Genomic DNA, 15,711 nt, shown 5'->3' with positions numbered 1-15,711 from the left:
CCATCTCAATGAGTGTTCTGTTCTTGCGTTCGACGACGCCATTCTGCTGTGGTGTGTACGGAGCTGAGAATTCATGTGTGATGCCCAAGGTATCAAGATATGTATCAAGGCCAGTGTTCTTGAATTCAGTCCCATTGTCACTTCTGATGTGCTTTATCTTGGCACCAAAATTGTTCATGGCTCGATTGGCGAAGCGTCTGAAGACATCCTGCACTTCAGTCTTGTAAAGGATTATGTGCACCCAAGTATATCTAGAGTAATAATCAACAATCACGAAGCCATAGAGGCAAGCAGTGGTAGTAAAAGTTGAGTAGTGAGTGGGACCGAAAAGATCCATGTGGAGCAGTTCGAAGGGTTGAGTAGTAGTCATGATTGTCTTCGAAGGATGCTTTGCCCTTGTCATCTTCCCTGCTTCACAGGCATCGCATAAGTGATCTTTCTTGAACTTGACGCCCTCGATGCCTATGACATGCTTTTTCTTCCCAAGGGTGTGGAGGTTCCTCATGCCAGCATGCCCAAGCCTCCGATGCCAAAGCCAGCATTCTGAAGCTTTTGCAAGAAGACATACTGCAAGTTGTGGTCCTGCTGAGAAATCTACCACGTACAAATCACCTTTCCGATACCCTTCAAACACTAGAGACTTGTCAGATTCCATTAGTACCAGGCAACGATATTGTCCAAACATTACGATCATATTCAAATCACAAAGCATTGAGACAGACATTAAGTTGAAGCCAAGGGATTCAACAAGCATGGCTTTATCCATGTGTTGATCCTTTGAGATTGCAACTCTACCTAGACCCAATACCTTACTTTTACCAGTGTCAGAAAATGTGATGTAGCTCTTGTCGGATGGACGTAATGTTGAGTCCATAAGAAGGCTTCTTTTGCCAGTCATGTGATTTGTACACCCACTGTCAATAATCCATTCTGAAGACTTTGAAGTCGCTGGTGTCGTACCCTACAGTGCAGTTAGGGGGATAGGCTTCACGAAGATAATTGTGAAGCATAAACATTTGACGAACCAGTGGGTTATGAAAACTTAGATCCAGATTAGGACTAATAGGGAGAGTAGCATGTGATTCAGGAACGAAGTACATAATGATGCCATTCGGGCATTTTATCTTGCGCCCTACAAATTTTTTAAGGTCCCCAGCAATAGCATCAGAAGATTTTGTTTTTCTGCTGGAGACCTTTCCCTGCAAAAGAGAGTTAAGCTTTCTTAACCACCCACATCTTCAAGGGTGGCTTAGAAGCAATAAGTCTAAGTGCAGCATCTGAGAATTTTGGCTTTGAAGCCTTAGCAAACAGTCTAGCAGGTGGACAATAGTACTCATAGGAATAGGCAGAATAATTTTTGGTCATATGAAGATGACGATTCGAAGAACCGCTCTCATATTCATATGCCTGAGTATGGTTTCCCTGCAAAACATTTGCATTAGTGTGACTCAGGTGAGTCCTCTGTTTGTATGAAGCCTTTGGACCATATGAAGCCTTCGGTCTGAGGTTTGTCTTCTTCAAGTGAGGTGTCATGAAGACATTCACAGGAAGATTTTCCAGACATTTTTTCAGAACCCAGATCTTCTTCATAGGCGGTCCATTCCTGCAGTTAGTACCAATGTACCTGGCAAACACTTCACCATTCTGATTCGTAAACAGTTTATAGTTTGCATCAAAGGATTCATCAATGATAATGGGGTTAGCACAAGTGAAGCCAGATAAATTGGATGGATCTGCTGAAAGTTCCTTTGCAGCAAACCATGTGGTTTTGGGGTACTGCTCAGGTTTCCAGTAAGAGCCATCTGCATTTATTTTCCTCACAAACCCAACACCCTCTTTCCTAGGGTTTCGGTTCAGAATCTGCTTCTTGAGGACATCACATAATGTCTGATGTCCTTTAAGACTTTTGTACATCCCTGTTTCAAGCAATGTCTTCAACCTAGCATTCTCATCAGCAATAGCAGTGGTATCCTCAGCAGAGGGGTTAGTTACCACATCAATAGTTGAAGATATTGCAATAGCAGTAGAAGTGGAACATTCAGCAACAGAAGTAGCATTATCACGCTCAATGCATTTAAGACATGGTGGTTCAAATCCTTCCCGAGCGGAACTGATCTGTTCGGTGCGAAGTGACTCATTTTCCTTTTGAAGATCTTCATGAGCAGCTCTCAATTTCTCAAGTTCTTGCTTCCTTTGAAGATAATCATAGGAAAGCTTTTCATGAGTTGTTGAGAGAGTATCAAGACGATCTTCAAGTTCCTGATACTTAACGTGAAGGTTTTTTATGTCTTCAATTAAGGATTCAGATCGAGTCATTTCAGCACCCAACAGATCATCGCTTCTGTCTAATAGTTTTTGAGTATGTTCCATAGCTTTCTGTTGTTCAGTTGCAATTTTAGCTAGTGTTTTGTAGCTGGGTTTTGAATCACAGTCAGAGTCATCGTCACTAGATGTTTGATAGCGAGTAGTGCATGTGTTTACCTTGGCACCGCGTGCCATGAAGCAGTAGGTAGGAGTGGAGTCGTCCTTGTCATTTGCGTCGGTGTTGGTGATGCAGTCATTGTCTTCAGTGTTGAAGATGGACTTGGCGACGTATGCTTTAGCCAGACTCACAATGCCAGAATCAGACTCCTCCTCAGACTCCACCTCTGCCTCCTCAGATGCGGACTCCTCCTCTGAATCCATCTCCTTGCCAACAAACGCACGTGCCTTGCCAGATGAGCTCTTCTTGTGTGATGAAGACTTTGAGGAAGACTTGGAAGAAGACTTTGAGGATTTCTTCTTCTTCTTGTCGTCAGAATCATATTCCTTGCTCTTCTTCTTCCTTCTGTTCTCATTGTCCCACTATGGACACTCAGAGGTGAAGTGTCTAGTTTTCTTGCACTTGTGACATGTTTTCTTCTTGTAGTCATGAGCAGAAGCTTCATCATTCCTTGAGCTTGATCGTGAAGATTTTCTGAAGCCTTTCTTCTTGGTGAATTTTTGGAACTTCTTCACTAGCATTGCAAGTTCCCTTCCAATGTCTTCAGGATCATCAGGACTGCTGTCAGATTCTTCTTCTGATGAGGAAACAGCTTTTGCCTTCAAGGCACGAGTTCGCCCATAGTTTGGACCGTAGATATCTCTTTTCTCAGAAAGCTGAAACTCATGTGTGTTGAGCCTCTCAAGTATGTCAGATGGATCGAGTGTCTTGAAATCAGGACGTTCTTGAATCATCAGGGCTAGGATGTCAAACGAACTATCAAGTGATCTCAGCAGCGTCTTGACGATTTCATGTTTGGTGATCTCAGTGGCGCCGAGTGCTTGAAGCTCATTTGTGATGTCAATGAGCCGATCAAATGTGTGCTGGACATTCTCATTGTCATTTCACTTGAAGTGGTTGAAGAGGTTGCGAAGAACACTGATTCTTTGATCTCTCTGGGTTGAGACGCCTTCATTGACCTTGGAGAGCCAGTCAGAGACCAGCTTGGATGTCTTCAAGGCACTCACACGGCCATACTGTCCTTCTGTCAGATGGCCACAGATGATATTTCTGGCGGTAGAGTCCAGTTGGGTGAACTTCTTGACATCAGCAGCAGTGACACCTTCTCCAGCCTTGGGAACGCCGTTCTCGACGACATACCATAGGTCGACGTCAATGGCTTCAAGATGCATGCGCATCTTATTCTTCCAGTAGGGATATTCAGTTCCATCGAAGACGGGGCACGCAACGGAGACTTTGATTATCCCTGCAGTCGACATAGCTAAAACTCCAGGTGGTTAAACCGAATCACACAGAACAAGGGAGCACCTTGCTCTGATACCAATTGAAAGTGCATTCTATCGACTAGAGGGGGGGTGAATAGGCGATTTTTATGAAAGTCTTCAAAACGTGAGAGTTATGAAGACAAACAACGAAGATTATGCCTTTTACTATGCAGCGGAAGTTAGATTACACTAGGCCAGCCATGGTCATGTATTCAATAGAGTGAAAGCACAATGACAAACAACTGCAGTGTAACAAGGATCAGGTAGGAAGAAGTTATGAAGCCAAACAGTTCATACATACACGTTGTGAAGACAAAAGATAAAGCAAGCATGCAATGGCTTCACAATGTGTAACAGTAAGAAAAGGAAGTGAAGATGAAACCAGTGACTCGTTGAAGACAATGATATGTTGGATCAGTTCCAGTTGCTATGACAACTGTACGTCTGGTTGGAGCGGCTAGGTATTTAAACATTAGGACACACAGTCCCGGACACCCAGTCCTGAACACACAGTCCAGGACACCAAGTCCTCACCGTATTCTCCTTGAGCTAAGGTCACTTAGTCCTCGCCCAATCACTCTGGTAAGTCTTCAAGGTAGACTCCCAAACCTTCACAAACTTCGTTCACTGGCAATCCACAATGTCTCTTGGATGCTCTGAACGCGACGCCTAACCGTCTGGAGGATTCACAGTCCTCAAGTGTAATAAGTCTTCAGATCACACAGACAAGAAGACTCAAGTGATGCCCAATTTGGTCTGGCTCTGGGTGGTTAGGGGTTTTATCTTCACTAGGAATTTTTCTCTCAAAGGCTTCGAGGTGGGTTGCTCTCAAATGACAAAAGCCGTGCACTAAAATCTGAGCAGCCAACCGTTTATGGTTGTGGGGGTGGGCTATTTATAGCCACTTGGCAACCCGACCTGATTTGTCCGAAATGACCCTGGGTCACTAAGGAACTGACACGTGTCTCAACGGTGAGATTTCAAACCCTCATGGCAACTTTGCTTGGGCTACAAGCAAAGCTGACTTGTCCGGCTCTGGACAAGATTCGCTCTCATTGTCTTCGTTCGAAGACATAGGTTTTTGATTTAGGCATCACTTCAGTCATTCGGACTGCTTCTCCTGGACCCCACTTAACAGTACGGTGGTTCCTATGACACAACACGAAAGAAAAAGAACTATGAAAGATCTAAGTCTTCGAGCTCCATAGGCTTCATAACGTGTATTCTTTTGTCATAGTCTTCAATGTGAATATCTTCATAAACACCTTTGTCTTCAATGTCTTCATACATTTTTAGGGGTCATCTCTGGTAGTAAAACCGAATCAATGAGGGACTTCTACCTGTGTTTTCCTGCAATTCTCACAAACACATTAGTCCCTCAACTAGGTTTGTCGTCAATGCTCCAAAACCAACTAGGGGTGGCACTAGATGCACTTACACTAGGTTCATGGGCGGAACCCGCAAGTTGATCACCAAAACATACATCAAGTGAATCACGTGATATCCCATTGTCACCACAGATACGCACGGCAAGACATACATCAAGTGTTCTCAAATCTTTAAAGACTCAATCCAATAAGATAACTTCAAAGGGGAAACTCAATCCATTACAAGAGAGTAGAGGGGGAAAAGCAACATAAGATCCAACTATAATAACAAATCTCGCGATACATAAAGATCGTGCCAAATCAAGAACACCAGAGAGAGATCAAACACATAGCTACTGGAACATAACCTCAGCCCCGAGGGAGGACTACTCCCTCCTCATCATGGAGAGCACCCGGATGATGAATATGGCCATCGGAGAGGGATTCCCCCTCCGGCAGTGTGCCGGAATAGGTCTAGATTGGTTTTCGATGGCTACGGAGGCTTCTGGCGTCGGAAATCCCGATCTATTGTGCTCCCCGATCGTTTTAGGGTATATGGAGATATATAGGCGGAAGAAGTACGTCGGGGGAGCCATGAGGGGCCCACGAGGGTGGAGGGCAAGCCCAGGGGGGGTGGGCGTGTCCCCATACCTCGTGGCCTCCTCGAAGCTTCCTTGACATGGACTCCAAGTCTCCCAAGTTGCTTTCCTTCCAAAAATAAGTTCCGTGAAGTTTCAGGTCAATTAGACTCCGTTTGATTTTCCTTTTCTGCGAAACACTGAAACAAGGGAGAAACAGAAACTGGCACTGGGCTCTAGGTTAATAGATTAGTCCCAAAAATCATATAAAATAGCATATAAAACATCCAAGGTTGATAATATAATAGCATGGAACAATCAAAAATTATAGATACGTTGGAACGTATCAGCATCCCCAAGCTTAATTCCTGCTCGTCCTTGAGTAGGTAAATGATAAACAGAATTTTTGATGTGGAATGCTACCTAACATATTTATCCAAGTAATTCTTCTTTATTTTGGCATAAATGTTCAGATCCATAAGATTCAAGACAAAATTTTAATATTGACATAAAAATAATAATACTTCAAGTATACTAACCAAGCAATCATGTCTTCTCAAAATAACATGGCCAAAGAAAGCTATCCCTACAAAATCATATAGTCTGGCTATGCTCCATCTTCACCACACGAAATATTTAAATCACGCACAACCCCGATGACAAGCCAAGCAATTGTTTCATACTTTTGATGTTCTCAAACTTTTTCAATCTTCACGTAATACATGAGCGTGAGGCATGGACATAGCACTATAGGTGGAATAAAATGGTGGTTGTGGAGAAGACAAAAAGGAGAACATAGTCTCACATCAACTTGGCGTATCAACGGGCTATGGAGATGCCCATAAATAGATATCAATGTGGGTGAGTAGGGATTGCCATGCAACGGATGCACTAGAGCTATAAGTGTATGAAAGCTCAACAAAAGAAACTAGTGGGTGTGCATCCAACTCACTTGCTCACGAAGACCTAGGGCATTTGGAGGAAGCCCATCATTGGAATATACAAGCCAAGTTCTATAATGAAAGATTCTCACTAGTATATGAAAGTGAAAACATAAGAGACTCTCTATCATGAAGGTCATGGTGCTATTTTGAAGCACAAGTGTGGTAAAAGGATAGTAGCATTGCCCCTTCTCTCTTTTTCTCTCATTTCATTTTTTTATATTTTTATTTGGGCCTTCTCTCTTTTTTATGGCCTCTTTTCTCTTTTTTTTATTTGGGCTTCTTTGGCCTCTTTTATTTATTTATTTTCGTCCGGAGTCTCATCCCGACTTGTGGGGAAGTCATAGTCTCCATCATCCTTTCCTCACTGGGACAATGCTCTAATAATGATTATCATCACACTTTTATTTTCTTCCAACTCAAGAATTACAACTCGATACTTAGGACAAGATATGACTCTATATGAATGCCTCCGGCGGTGTACCAGGATGTGCAATGACTCATGAGTGACATGTATGGAAGAATTATGAATGGTGGCTTTTCCACGAATACGATGTCAACTACATGATCATGCAAAGCAATATGACAATGATGAAGCGTGTCATACTAACGGAACGGTGGAAAGTTGCATGGCAATATATCTCGGAATGGCTATGGAAATGCCATAATAGGTAGGTATGGTGGCTATTTTGAGGAAGGTATATGGTGGGTTTATGGTACCGGTGAAAGTTGCGTGGTACTAGAGAGGCTAGCAATGGTGGAAGGGTGAGAGTGCGTATAATCCATGGACTCAACATTAGTCATAAAGAACTCACATACTTATTGCAAAAATCTATTAGTTATCAAAACAAAGTACTACGCGCATGCTCCTAGGGGGATAGATTGGTAGGAAAAGACCATCGCTCATCCCCGACCGCCACTCATAAGGAAGACAATCAATAAATAAATCATGCTCCGACTTCATCACATAACGGTTCACCATACGTGCATGCTATGAGAATCAAAAACTTCAACACAAGTATTTATCAAATTCACAACTACTCACTAGCATGACTCTAATATTACCATCCTCATATCTCAAAACAATCATCAAGTATCAAACTTCTCATAGTATTCAATGCACTCGATATGAAAGTTTTTATTATATCCCTCTTGGATGCCCATCATATTAGGACTAGTTTCATAACCAAAGCAAACTACCATGCTGTTATAAAGACTCTAAAAATAATATAAGTGAAGCACGATAGTTCATCTATTTCTTCAAAATAAAACTACCACCATGCTCTAAAAGATATAAGTGAAGTACTAGAGCAAACAACAAACTACTCCGCAAGATATAAGTGAAGATCAATGAGTAGTTGAACAATTATGCAACTATATGAAGACTCTTTAACACTTAATAATTTTAGATCTTGGTATTTTATTCAAACAGAAAGAAAAACTAAAGAAAATAAAATTACGCTCCAAGCAAAACACATATCATGTGGCGAATAAAAATATAGCTCCAAGTAAAGTTACCGATGAACGAAGACGAAAGAGGGGATGCCTTCCGGGGCACCCCCAAGATTAGGCTCTTGGTTGTCCTTGAATATTACCTTGGGGTTCCTTGGGAATCCCCAAGCTTAGGCTCTTGCCACTCCTTATTCCATAGTCCATCGAATATTTACCCAAAAATTGAAAACTTCACAACACAAAACTTAACAGAAAACTCGTAAGCTCCATTAGCGAAAGAAAACAAAACACCACTTCAAGGTACTGTAATGAACTCATTCTTTATTTATATTGTTGTTAAACCTACTGTACTTCAACTTCTCTATGGTTTATAAACTCTTTTACTAGCCATAGATTCATCAAAATAAGCAAACAACACACGAAAAACAGAATCTGTCAAAAACAGAACAGTCTGTAGTAATTTGGATCAAACGTATACTTATGGAACTCATAAAATTCTCAAATAAATTGCCGGAAGTGAGGAATTTATATATTAATCATCTGAAAAGATAATTAATTAAATAGTACTCTCCAATAAAAAATTGCAGCAATTCTCGTGAGCGCTAAAGTTTCTGTTTTCTACAGCATGATCAACAAGACTTTCCCCAAGTCTTACCAACGGTTCTACTTGGCACAAATACTAATTAAAACATCAAAACTAAATCATAACAGAGGCTATATAAATTATTTATTACTAAACAGGAGCAAAAAGTAAGGAACAAAAATAAAATTGGGTTGCCTCCCAACAAGCGCTATCGTTTAATGCCCCTAGCAAGGCATGATGATTTCAATGATGCTCACATAAAAGATAAGAATTGTAACATAAAGAGAGCATCATGAAGAATATAACTAGCACATTTAAGTCTAACCCACTTCCTATGCATAGGTATTTTGTGAGCAAACAACTTACGGAAACAATAATCAGTTAGCATAGGAAGGTAAAGCAAGCAAAACTTCAAGATTTTAAGCACATAGAGAGGAAACTTGGTATTATTGCAATTCCTACAAGAATATATTACTCCCTCATAATAATTTTCAGTAGAATAATGAATTAATTCAATAATATAACCATCACATAAAGCATTCTTTTCATGATCTACAAGCATAGAAAATTTACTACTCTCTACATAAGCAAAATTCTTCTCATGAATAATAGTGGGAGCAAACTCAACAAAATAATTATCATGTGAGGCATAATCCAATTGAAAACAAAAATCATGAAGACAAGTTTCATGGATATCATTATTCTTTATAGCATACAAGTCATCACAACAATCATCATAGATAGCAACTTTGTTCTCATAATCAATTGGAACCTCTTCCGAAATAGTGGATTCATCACAAAATAAAGTCATGACCTCTCCAAATCCAATTTCATCAATATAATAATCATAAATAGGAGGCATGCTTTCATCATAATAAATTTGCTCATCAAAACTTGGGAGACAAAAAATATCATCTTCATCAAACATAGCTTACCCAAGCTTGTGGCTTTGCATATCATTAGCATAATGGATATTCAAGGAATTCATACCAACAACATTGCAATCATGCTCATCATTCAAATATTTAGTGCCAAACATTTTAATGCATTCTTATTCTATCACTTTGGCACAATTTTCCTTTCCATCATACTCACAAAAGATATTAAAAAGATGAAGCGTATGAGGCAAACTTAATTCTATTTTTTCTATTTTTCTTTTATAAACTAAACTAGTGATAAAACAAGAAACTAAAAGACTCGATTGCAAGATCTAAAGATATACCTTCAAGCACTCACCTCCCCGGCAACGGCGCCAGAAAAGAGCTTGATATCTACTACAAAACCTTCTTCTTGTAGACGTTGTTGGGCCTCCAAGTGCAGAGGTTTGTAGGACAGTAGCAAATTTCCCTCAAGTGGATGACCTAAGGTTTATCAATCCGTAGGAGGCGTAGGATGAAGATGGTCTCTCTCAAGCAACCCTGCAACCAAATAACAAAGAGTCTCTTGTGTCCCCAACACACCCAGTACAATGGTAAATTGTATAGGTGCACTAGTTCGGCGAAGAGATGGTGATACAAGTTGTATATGGATGGTAGATAAAGGTTTTTGTAATCTGAAAATATAAAAACAGCAAGGTAACTAATGATAAAAATGAGCGTAAACGGTATTGCTATGCATTGAAACAAGGCCTAGGGTTCATACTTTCACTAGTGCAAGTTCTCTCAACAATAATAACATAATTGGATCACATAACTATCCCTCAACATGCAACAAAGAGTCACTCCAAAGTCACTAATAGCGGAGAACAAACGAAGAGATTATGGTAGGGTACGAAACCACCTCAAAGTTGTTCTTTCCAATCAATCCGTTGGGCTATTCCTATAAGTGTCACAAACAGCCCTAAAGTTCGTACTAGAATAACACCATAAGACACAAATCAACCAAAACCCTAATGTCACCTAGATACTCCAATGTCACCTCAAGTATCCGTGGGTATGATTATACGATATTTATCACACAATCTCAGATTCATCTATTCAACCAACACATAGAACATCAAAGAGTGCCCCAAAGTTTCTACCGGAGAATCACGATGAAAACGTGTGCCAACCCCTATGCATAGGTTCATGGGCGGAACCCGCAAGTTGATCACCAAAACATACATCAAGTGAATCACGTGATATCCCATTGTCACCACAGATACGCACGGCAAGACATACAGCAAGTGTTCTCAAATCTTTAAAGACTCAATCCGATAAGATAACTTCAAAGGGGAAACTCAATCCACTACAAGAGAGTAGAGAGGGGGAAGCAACATAAGATCCAACTATAATAGCAAAGCCCGCGATACATCAAGATCATGCCAAATCAAGAACACGAGAGAGAGAGAGAGAGAGATCAAACACATAGCTACTGGTACATACCCTCAGCCCCGAGGGAGAAATACTCCCTCCTCGTCATGGAGAGCACCAGGATGATGAAGATGCCCAGCGGAGAGAGATTCCCCCTCCGGTAGGGTGCCAGAACAGGTCTAGATTGGTTTTCGGTGGCTATGGAACTCCCGATCTATTGTGCTCCCCGATCGTTTTAGGGTATATGGAGATATATAGGCGGAAGAAGTATGTCAGGGGAGCCACGAGGGTGGAGGGCGTGCCCAGGGGGGTGGGCGTGCCCCCCTACCTCGTGGCCTCCTCGAAGCTTCCTTGACGTGTACTCCAAGTCTCCCGGGTTGCTTTCCTTCCAAAAATAATTTCCGTGAAGTTTCAGGTCAATTGGACTCCGTTTGATTTTCCTTTTCTGCGAAACACTGAAACAAGGGAGAAACAGAAACTGGCACTGGGCTCTAGGTTAATAGGTTAGTCCCAAAAATCATATAAAATAGCATATAAATGCATATAAAACATCCAAGGTTGATAATATAATAGCATGGGACAATCAAAAATTATAGATACGTTGGAGACGTATCACTTGTTCTAGTCCTGCTCCCCACGCACCCATATTTCCATGGATAGTTGCAATAAATTTATTTTTTGGAACGTGCGTGGCCTCAATAGCAAAGCCGAACGGTCATATCCTCGGCCTCCCCCTCATTGTATGCTTACAAGAGACCAAACTGGCCGTGGTCACCCCCACACTCGTCTTTGAGACGCTTGGCAACCAATTCTCGGATTTCTACTTCCTTCCCACCGACGGGACGCACGGAGGCATCCTCATCGCATGGCGTGCGGATCTGATTGCCCTTGCCAACCACACCATTGGCACTTACCATGTTTCTGCCACCGTCTCCTCCCTCTCTGGTTCTAACACATGGTGGCTAACGTGCGTGTACGGGCCGCAATCCGAGCGGGACAAGCTCTCTTTCTTAGCAGAGATGCATGATCTCTGGGACTCCATTGCCGGGCCATGGCTTATCGGTGGAGACTTCAACATGATTACTTATCTTGTGGATAAAAATAACGGCCGCGTCAACCATCGGTCCATGAACCACCTCTGGCGCTTCATCACAGATTCTGCCCTTCGCGACATCTACCTCCATGGTAGAAGATATACTTGGTCGAACGAGCAAGAAAGCCCTACTCTCGTGCACCATGACCGAGTCCTTTGCACCCCACTTGGGAGACATCTAACCCCCATCACCTCCTCCACTGTCTGGCCTCCGCGGCATCGGATCACTGCCCTCTTGTTCTCGACTGCGCGCCGCGTGCCCACGGGCGGCCACGTTTCCGCTTCGAGAGATTTTGGACTAAACTCGATGGCTTTCACCAAACCATTTCCGACGCCTGGAACTCTGAAGCCCCGGACCCTGACCCTTTCCGGCGAATCTATGGTAGACTCAAAGCCACCGCCCGTGTGCTACAGAGCTAGAGTGCTTGCACCACGGGCAGCATCTCCCTTCAACTCATCGTCTCCCATGATCTCATCTACCGGCTCGACGTGGCCCAGGATCATCGACCCCTCTCCGCGACGGAGGCTTGGCTCCATAGCAAGCTTAAACGCAAGTACCTCGGCCTTGCATCCCTTGACTGCTCGCTCGCGCGCGAGCGCGCTCGTTTCACCTGGCTCAAGGAGGGCGACACTAACACGGCCTTCCTCAGATTGCATGCCGCGCACCGCCACCATAAGAGCCGCATCCTTGGGCTGCATCATGAGGGCGCCTTTGTCAGTGACGACATCGGCATGGCCAAAGTGGCGTTTTCCCACTTCTCGGCAACCATTGGATCCTCCCCTCCCCGCGAGCATTCCATCAACCTTGAAAGCTTCGACAATCGTCACTTCGACTTGCTGCCCCTGGAAGAATCGTTCACCGAGGAGGAGATTTGGCTCGTTGTCAAGAAAATGCCCACGGGCAAGGCGCCTGGCCCTGATGGGTTTACAGTGGAGTTTCTGCGCTCCTGTTGGGCCATCATCAAAGATGATATCTGCGCCGCCTTCGACAAATTGTATGCCATGAACTGCATGGGTTTTCGCAAGGTTAACAAAGCGCTCCTCTCCCTCCTTCCCAAGAAGCAAGATGCGTCTACCATCTCCGAATACAGGCCGATTAGCCTTATCCACTTGATCGCCAAGCTCTTCGCCAAAGTCTTATCGCTCTGGCTTGCGCCACGTCTCCAAGACCTTCTCTCCACAAACCAGAGTGCATTCATCACAGGGAGGAGCATATAGGACAATTTCTTCCTGGTTCAGCAAACCGCGAGACTTCTCCACAACCTCAAAGCGCCGCACGTCCTCCTCAAACTGGATATTGCCAAGGCCTTCGACACGGTCTCATGGCCCTTCCTCCTCGAAACCCTCTGCCACATCAGCTTCAGACACCGTTGGTGCGAATGGATATCCATACTCCTCTCCACGGCTTTAACTCGGGTACTCATCAATGGCAACCCTAGGCCGCCGATCTCCCATGCGCAAGGCCTCCTCCAAGGTGACCCCATCTCGCCTATGCTCTTTACCCTCGTCATCGACAAGCTCAACTCGCTGCTCCAACATGCCACGAATTCTGGCATCCTCAAGAGGCTCACTCCACGGCATGCGGCCTCCGGCATCTCCATGTTTGCGGACGACGTCGTCATCTTTTGCCACCCAGACGCCATCGAGCTCGGCATCGTCAAGGAGCTGCTCCGCCTGTTCGGCAACGCCTCCGGTCTTCGCACGAAATTCCTCAAGTGCTTCGTGGCTCCTATTCGTTGCGGCACCGACAAGCTCGCAATCATCGGGTCCTCCCTGGACTGCCCGATCGTGGGGTTCCCCATTAACTACCTCGTCTTGCTGCTTTCGATCCGGAAGGCCAAGGCCTCCACGTTGCTCCCACTCGTGGACAAACTTGTGAAGAAGCTTGCTACCTAGAAGTCGTCTCTCCTCTCGCGTGGCCAGCGCCTTGCCCTTGTTCGGCATGTGCTCACTGCCATGCCAGTCGATATTCTTCTTGCGCTCGTTATCAACCCACCAATCCTCAAGAAAATAAACAGGCTGATCCGAGACTTCCTATGGCATGGCAACAAGGATCCGCGCTCTGGCTCAGACATCGTCTCCTAGAAAAAAGTTTGTCAGCCCCTCGAGCTTGGCGGGCTCGCATTCGAGATCTTCACCGCACTGGAGTCGCGATGCGCACGCGCTGGTTGTGGCTCCAGGCCACCGACGCAAACCGCACCTGGAAACACCTCCATCTCCACTCCGATCAGGAAGCCTCTAGGCTTTTCCGCGCCTCTACCTCATGGACACTTGGTAACAGCCACAAGTGCAGATTTTGGCGTGATCACTGGCTCCAAGGGCAGTCTATCTCTGAAATTGCACCAAACCTACTCGTGCTCATCCCTCGCCAATGCCGCAATAAGAGACTTGTCTATGAGTCCATCACTGATCGCGGCTAGATCGCGGACATTCATGGCACCCTAAACCCCACGGCTACCATTGAATATGTGCAGCTATGAAGACGACTACAGAAGATCACCCTCTCCAACGACCCAGACCTCCTCTCTTGGAGGTGGACTGCTCATGGTACTTACACTCCGAACTCCACCTACAGGGCCCAATTCACCGGAGCCACCACCTCACCACATTGGCGCATCATCTGAAAATCTTGGGCCCCTACTAATGCCAAGATCTTCCTTTGGCCGGCCTCCCTTGACCGCTGCTGGACTGCCGAGCGCCGGGCGCGACGCAATCTACCCCATGACCCCACATGCAAGCTTTGCGATCAAGAGCATGAAACCCTTCACCACCTGCTTGTGGGATGCGTCTTCTCTCGCACCATCTGGCACGAGATCCTAGCATGGAGCCGCATGACCGTGCAACCCCCAGACGACACTCTTGACTTCTTCAAGTGGTGGACGATGGCAGCTAGTGCCAATCCGACATGTTTGCGCAAACGCCTCCACACCCTCACCATCCTCACGGCCTGGGCTATCTGGAAGCACCGGAACGCGGCGCTCTTCGACGCCGCCGCGCCCTCTTCCACCAAGCTCATCGACGACGTCAAGCAAGAAGCCGCGCTTTGGGCTAGAGCTGGCGCGAAAGGGCTAGACAAAGTTATCCATGCAATCTAAACTAAGCCTCCCTGTAACCTCTCCCCTTTACCTGTCAATGGAATGATACGCTATCTTAGCGTAGTCGGGGTTAAAAACATAATATGTCTTAAACAGGACAGTCTGTAGTAATCTGAACATTCACCATACCTCTGGTAATCCAAAAATTCTGAAACAATTAGTAAAAATAAAAGAAAATTATATAAAGATTTTTCAACAAGTTTCAGAAGCTTTCGACGTTCCAGTAAAAAATGTAAAATCGCGCACTACAGCTAAAGTTTCTGTTTCTGCACCGCACATACCAACAAGAAATCTAAACATCCTAAAGGCAAATCATGGAACATTATTTTTATAATACAATGGAATTGTACAAGGGGATAATTATTTTTTTGAGAACCTTCATGAAAAATTCTACATTGTTTCCATGAGCATGAACACAAGTGTTCAAGCTCGACCCTCACTTCTCCAATGCATAACTTCCAATTGCTTCTCTTTTGTGAAAAGGTTTTTTAAGTTCCCCTCAATATTTTTTTTGTTTTTAAACTTTATAAAAGCACTCAACAGTAAGAAATGACTCTCTAAAAC

This window comes from Triticum urartu, chromosome 6A (genome assembly GCF_056163025.1).
Source record: "Triticum urartu cultivar PI428250 chromosome 6A, HENAU_Tu73, whole genome shotgun sequence".
Classification (NCBI taxonomy): domain Eukaryota; kingdom Viridiplantae; phylum Streptophyta; class Magnoliopsida; order Poales; family Poaceae; genus Triticum; species Triticum urartu.
The sequence above is the reverse complement of the archived record's forward strand: the minus strand, read 5'-3'. Positions refer to the sequence as shown.